Source organism: Myxocyprinus asiaticus, chromosome 33 (assembly GCF_019703515.2).
Source record: "Myxocyprinus asiaticus isolate MX2 ecotype Aquarium Trade chromosome 33, UBuf_Myxa_2, whole genome shotgun sequence".
In the NCBI taxonomy this organism is placed as follows: Eukaryota; Metazoa; Chordata; class Actinopteri; order Cypriniformes; family Catostomidae; genus Myxocyprinus; species Myxocyprinus asiaticus.
Window position 1 is genome coordinate 26,742,502 of NC_059376.1, and position 7,079 is coordinate 26,749,580.

Here is a 7,079-nt window from a genome sequence, read left to right on the forward strand (position 1 = left end):
TTTTTATTATAGTACTTATAATAAATAGTTTTAAAGAATAAATTAACCATGGCTGACGGAGAATGGGGTATTTCTACAATCGCTACAGTAACTTAAAACTTTAGCTTTTGCATAATGCTGCATCCACTCTGTAATTGTCAATTTAAGTCCAAGATAACTGCCATATCAGAGAGCACAACATATACAAAAAAATGACCTTTAAAGGTCATGGCCTAAACTGCTAACTTCAGACATATATATCTGCTCTTAAGATAAGTTAAACACTGCTAAGGCACAATGAGATTTTGAACATCTCCCTTCCCACAGATGTCCAAGACACATGCTGCATACAGGCATGTACAAACTCAGCTAAAAATAGGTCTAAAGTATCCTGCAATTCCCTCCCTGTTTTGAAGCCTTTAGCCCTGCAGCATCTTTGTGTGTGTGTGTGTGTGTGTGTGTCTGTGTATGTGTATATATATATATATATTTGTGTGTGTGAATCACAAGACTCTCTCTGATGAAGCACTCTGAGAGCTCCTCACCCTTCTCATGTGACTCACCTCACCAGGGCCCACTGCTGGGATCTGTTGCTATGGCAACAGCAGATCATATGATTCTGACTCATACACTGTGTGTATATGTGTGTGTGTGTGTGTGTGTGTAAATATGTATTTTAGATTATGTTCTGGTGGCATAAATGGGCCATGGTGGCACACACATGCTGCATAGATCACACTACAGATTATGGTAAAACAGTGGCATCTGAAACCACACAATGCACACATGATTGTTCAGTGCATCATCTAACATAAACAGTTTAAACAAACACTTTTTGGATCATTAACTACAGCATCTGTGTTTTATTCACCCATAAAAATTGAATCCCTGCTAGCCCAGTTTACATAACCACAGCATACAAGCTACTATCCATAATTTCATTCCCCTACAGCATGTGAACTCAGAGCTTAGTGTGTATGAGCATATAAGCGGCATTACCATAGAAGTATATAAGCATGCTATTTTTAAAGGTGGTTGTTGACATCCAAATAATAACATGCAGTTAAATCAGTTATATTCATCTTCATATGTCTTACCTCTGTATTTCTGCATCCTAAATCTTTGAATCCAGATAGACTGAACACATTTTTACCTAGATCTGTGATATCATCAGTAAATATACCACTCTTATGCTGTTCTTAGCATACCGTGAGGCTGCAACAGTTGTCCCAGAGAGAGGCTCTCTAATGGCAGTGCAGAAGGAACCATACTGTGACATTCGATTCTTTAAACAAATTGAGACCGGACAATTCTTAAAGAAAGAATATGCTAGTAATTATGTTATTAGTCTTTTTTTTTTAAAAGTCTTCTAAAAACTGTCACTTGAACGTCTATGAACTCCATGTCCTGCATCTGAGTTGATAAGACATCACACTGTGTTCATAGGCTCATTTGCACGCACAGGCTTCAGTAAAACTGGCAGAGGGGGATATTTATCACAGGCCTAATGGGGCATGCCACAAGGCCTGAATTTACAACATGGCCACATGGGGCATTTTATCAGGGGAAATTAAGACACAGCATGGATTGAGAGAGAGAGAGAGAGGGAGAGAGAGAGGGGAAATGCAGTTATGAAATAAAACCAAAGTTAAGGATGTGGGTACCTCTAACTTGTCTGGTGTATCAATTAAAGACTTCAATTGTCAGTCTGGGGCTGCAGGAATGAGCAAGCCAGACGCTTGTAGTTGTTCTAGTTTGTTATTTAAAATGGTTTCAGGAGTTTACTGGTTCATATACTGTAGTCCTGAAGCGCATTGAGGTAAACAGATTGCAGGCATGCAGTCCATAGCGGAGTGGCTCGAGCACAGGATTGGGCTTGCTGACTAAAGCAGATGGTGCTGATCAGATGATCAGTGGGAGAGCGAGATAAAGGGGGGCCGGAGACGCCAGTTCGGGAGAGAGAGAGAACGCACGTGGCCACGCTGCATGTGTGTGTGTTTATGTTTGTTTTATGTTGAGTTTTGCATTAAAACTTTATGTTGACTGTTCAGCCGGTTCCCGCTTCATCTTTGCCCATCCTTTAACTGCTACAGTGGTGCCGAAACCCAGGAGGGAGGAGGGATGCGCTGTCGCGGAATCCTCGCTGCTGCCATCTGCCAGGGGAGCAGCCGCGGCCGTCTGCCAGGGAACAGAGGGGTCGCTGTCAGCCGCAGAGAGCCGGAGGAAATGCTGCCGTCCGCAGAGAAGGGGGGGAGTGGTTCTGTCCGCCAGGGGTTGGAGGGCTCACTGCCATCCACTGGGGGAGGAGCAAGCTGTCGTCCACCAGAGGGCGACAGCTTGTCCGGGAACCGGCGAGCAAATTTTTCTCTCTCTCTCCTTTCTCTCTCTGTTGTGTCTCCCGCTCACCCTTTCCCCCTCCCCACGCCTCCCCTCATCTCTCCCCCAGGTCCCCAGGAGGTGGGGTGGACCACCGGCTGACAGAATGGCCGGAAGGGGAGTGTCTCCTCTCCAGAGATGGGAAGGGGAGTAAGTCCCTGATCTGAATCGGGTGGGGGAGGAGTGTGACGAGGGTGTGGCCGAGCCGTGAGTGTGCACAGCTGACGCTGAATCAGATGATCAGTGGGAGAGTGAGTTAAAGGGGGGCCGGAGATACCAGTTTGGGAGAGAGAGAGATGCATGCGGCCTTACTGCATGTGTGTGTGTTAGTTTATGTTTGTATTTTGTTGAGTTTTGCATTAAAACTATATGTTGACTGCTCAGCCGGTTCCCGCCTCCTCCTTGCCCGTCCTTTAACTGTTACAATGACCTTTTTGAAAATACTGGTAAATTTTGCTCTGGCAATTTCCCTTAATTAGAAGTTGTATCATTGCCTATAAATCTCCATCCTGATGGTATGTGTGAACAGCACATGTGGAACATTTATCAGTAAAGGCAACCCAACTGGCAAACAAAAGCAGTGCGAATGCGCCATCAAGTGGTAACTGCTGGATACACTCTAAAGAATTGTGCACAAGACAGAGCTATACGCGTGCCAGAAACATTAACAGCAAATGAAGAGTGTTCCTGATGCAGCGGTGCCTTCGTTGTGTTTATTAATAACAGTGTGATTATTAATAACTATGAGTGAAGAATGAGTGGGAATGGTTCATTCCCCATCACCTGGTGTGGCACAATGGAAAGAACCGCTTGGTCTTCAATTGCTCTTATCAGTTCAAGGGGCGTAACCTCAATGAATCTCTCTTTCCTGGGCCTACTCTTGGTCCGTCACTGCGGGGTGTTCTGCTTCGCTTTTGAGAGCATGCCATTGCAATCAGTGGAAATATAAAGGCAATGTTCCACCAGGTATGCCTTCTACCTGAAGACAAGCCCCTTCTTCGGTTTGTGTGGTGAGACCTCTGCAGTGATGAGCCCCCATAGCCTACTAGTGGCAGGTTTTGCCTTTTGGGACTAAATGTTCTCCTTGTTGTGCCACGTTCACAAGAAGAAGCAGGTTCTGCCATTTGGGACTAAATGTTCTCCTTGTTGTGCCAACGTCCAACTGACTTTTCTATTAGACAGATCTCGAGTCGCACCGAAGAGACAGCAATCCATGCCAAGGCTGGAGCTCTGTGCTGCAGTCACAGCAGCTCAGCTCACGAAATTGATAGTCAGCGAGCTCACTCTACCTATCAGGCATACCATCTTGTGGTCAGACTCTCCCACAGTTCTCATCTGGCTCAAGTCAGACTCATGTCACTTCTACAACTTTGTAGGAACCAGGATAGACAAAATCCAAGAGCTCGCTGATCGCCAGGCTTGGAGGTATGTGAACTCAATCACAAACCCAGCAGATAATCTCACCAGAGGCAAGACGTTGGTGGAATTGGCGTGACCAAATCAGGGCCCATCTTTCCTTTTACGACCCCCTAACGAGTGGCCTGTGGCTCCAGCAGGGCCAGGTAAAGAAGAGCCCACAGAGCTGTGTCGCTCCTTGTTCTGTCACTTCATCGCAACCAATGCTGATGTGTCTGTCCCTGATCCAAGCCAGTATACTACATGGAGTGAACTGGTGGAGATAACAGCACGGACACTGAAGCAGGGCAAGATGGTCCACCTACTGCAAGAACCTACCAGCAGGCACAATCTTTCCTCATTAAAATGTCCCAACTTGACAGTTTTCCAGAGGAATACCACCTTCTGAAGGCCAACAATCCATTCCCTACCAGTAGTCACCAACTTGTTCTGTCCCCAGAATTTGATGCCACAGATGAAGTGATCAGAGTTGGTGGGCGTCTCCGAAGAGCAGAGGAACTAGATCCAGACTTCAAACGCTCCACAGTGCTGGATCCGAGCCATGGTACCACCAAACTGGTAATTCAGTATTTTGACTATAAATTATGCCACCCTGGACCAGAATGTGTCTTCTATGAAATTTGACACTCATATTGGATACTGAGAGGTCGTGAAGCTGTTAGGAAATATCAACGTACCTGCCTAGAGTGTTGTAAGCTGAGGTTCACACCTTCTGTACAGAAGATGGCAGATTTACCACCCTTTCCACACCGCTTGTATTCCAAACCGGCCTTATATTCCAAACCGGCCTTATATTCCACTGGGATGGACTGCTTTGATCCGTTCCAGGTGAAGACTGGCAGGTGGACAAAGAAGAGATGGGGTATTTTTTTCAAATGCCTTAACACTCGGGCAGTCCATCTGGACGTACGTACTTTCCTCTGTTGACTTGAATACCTTCTTAATGGCCCTACTGAGATTTACAGCACGCCGTGGTACTTCTGCTGAGCTTTACTCTGATCAAGGGATGAACTCCAGAGGTGGAGAGGAAGAATTGAGAGAAGCTTTCAAAAGTTGCTGGCAAAGCATCAGATCAACTTCTGTTTCAATCCTCCTGCAGCTCCACACTTTGGGGGGTGGAGCGTGAGATTCACTCTGTGAAAGCTGCACTCAGCACAACAGTTGACAGAGCGTACCTGAGGAAGTACTTAGGACAGTTCTAATGGAAGTTGAGGCCATCCTGAACTCAAACCATTGGGATTTGAGTCAGCTAATATCTCTGAATGCTTAAGTCGCAGGTGGTGGAGACAAAGTCAGATCCTGGTGGATCATTTCTGGGCCAAGTTTGTACGGTACTACTTACCCGGTCTTCAACTCTGTAAAAAATGGCAAGGGACAACTGCATACCTAGCTGAAAGGTCAGATGTAGATCCTCAAGTGCCAAGGGAAGTGACTAGGGTGTAAGTGCTGATGGACACGTGAGAACAGCGGAAGTCAAAGTCAATGACAAGATCTATATCAGACCTGTTGTCAAATTAATCAGGCTGCCTGAATTGCCTGATGAGGCTTAGAATGCAATCGGAGCACATTTGCACCGCAAATGTGGGGGCAGCTGTTACAAAGGCAGTGGGAATGCACCATCTAGTGGTAACTGCTGGACGCACTCTAAAGAATTGTGCACAAGACAGAGTTATATACATGCCAGAAACAGTAACAGCAAATGAAGAGTGTTCCTGATGCAGCGGTGCCTTAGTCGTGTTTATTAATAATAGTGTTTGTCCATTTGAGAAAAGTGAGTTTAATCTTGTTCCCTGTTTACTTAAGCATGGCTTTGATATGTTTATATCAAAGAATAATCAAGTATTATGTTTAGAAATCTTATTGGGAAATATGCTGAGTCATACACATTCACGTAGCATTCGGAAGTGATTAAGGACATTATTTAATGCAAACCTGTTCTATTGAAATGCTTTCCCTTGTATAATTACTAGTAAATATTCAGTCATTTGGTCAGTGAATGTTGATGTTGTGTTGAGTTGAGTTGAATGCTGCTTTATTGCACATATAAAACCTGTTTGCATTGTCATATTGAGTCAAGCATTATGTTAAACTTTATTAATGCAGTGTTCACATTGCACGTAACATTATTATTGTTTTATGTTTATTTGCAGCCACACACACATGTACAACCTCACATCCTAAGCACCATTATAAGCTGAGCTTGAACTAATTGGTCAATTTCTGTCCCTGAACTCACCCATCTTCATTATGCCTCTATAGTCTAATATATGTCTGTGCTCAAGGGCGTAGCAGCCATGGGACGTGGGGAGACACAACCCACGCACTCTCTAAAAAGGTGATATTTGTCCCCCGCACTTTTCCAAGCTAAACCCATACTGAGTCCAAATGGTGGATTTGTATACAGTATTCTTTGCATTTTGTTACTTTGGGCTGATTGTGCAACCATCCAGACAATCACTGGTGGGTTTCATGAGCTGAACAACCCTTACGTAATAGGCTATCAGTCAGACAGTCTAATCAGTGTGGCTCCATTCATTTCCACAAAGTTGCTTTCAACAATGCTCATTCATCCATGCTTTTTATCAGCACTGATGTTGATCTAAATTAATAATCTAGAGATGAGGAACACACTTGAGTTATTTATCGGCATATAATTCTTTAAAGGACAACCCTTCTTTTAAGCACACATTGTAAGCGGAGTTTATATCAGCGCATGAGTCTTCATTAAGTTATTGTTTTTACATTATGTTTGTGAGGTAATGGTTTGATCAGTTGTTTTTGTCAGTTTAAGCAGATTACTAGATCTGTGTTAAATATGTAAAGCTATTTTTAAAATCATCTGCTGTTTTTTACCTCTGTGTTGGTGTGCAGTCGACAAACTGTAGGAAAAAAGATAGATCTGCTGTGTTCTTAGAACACTTAGGCATTTTGTATGTAGACATGCTTTTTTATACATGAAAACATACGGACATTATTGAAACTCATTATAATTATAATAAGACTATTATTGTTGTCTTTTGATAAACGTCATGCTCAGCATCTCACAAACTGTTGGGAAATGATAGATTTGCTTTGTTTTTATAATACTTAAACCTCAACTAAAGTCTCTTTGTAGGTCTGTAGACATAAAATTTAGAAGGATAAAATTGTTATTTTGATCGTTGATTCAGTGACTAACTAATTTCACACAAGACGCTCATTTGTCACCACCTTCTGGCATCACCAGAAATGGTCACTGAATCATTAAATGGATCAGAACAAATTTTGGTGAACGTAGTCAAAACACTTGAGATTTGGATACATTTAAA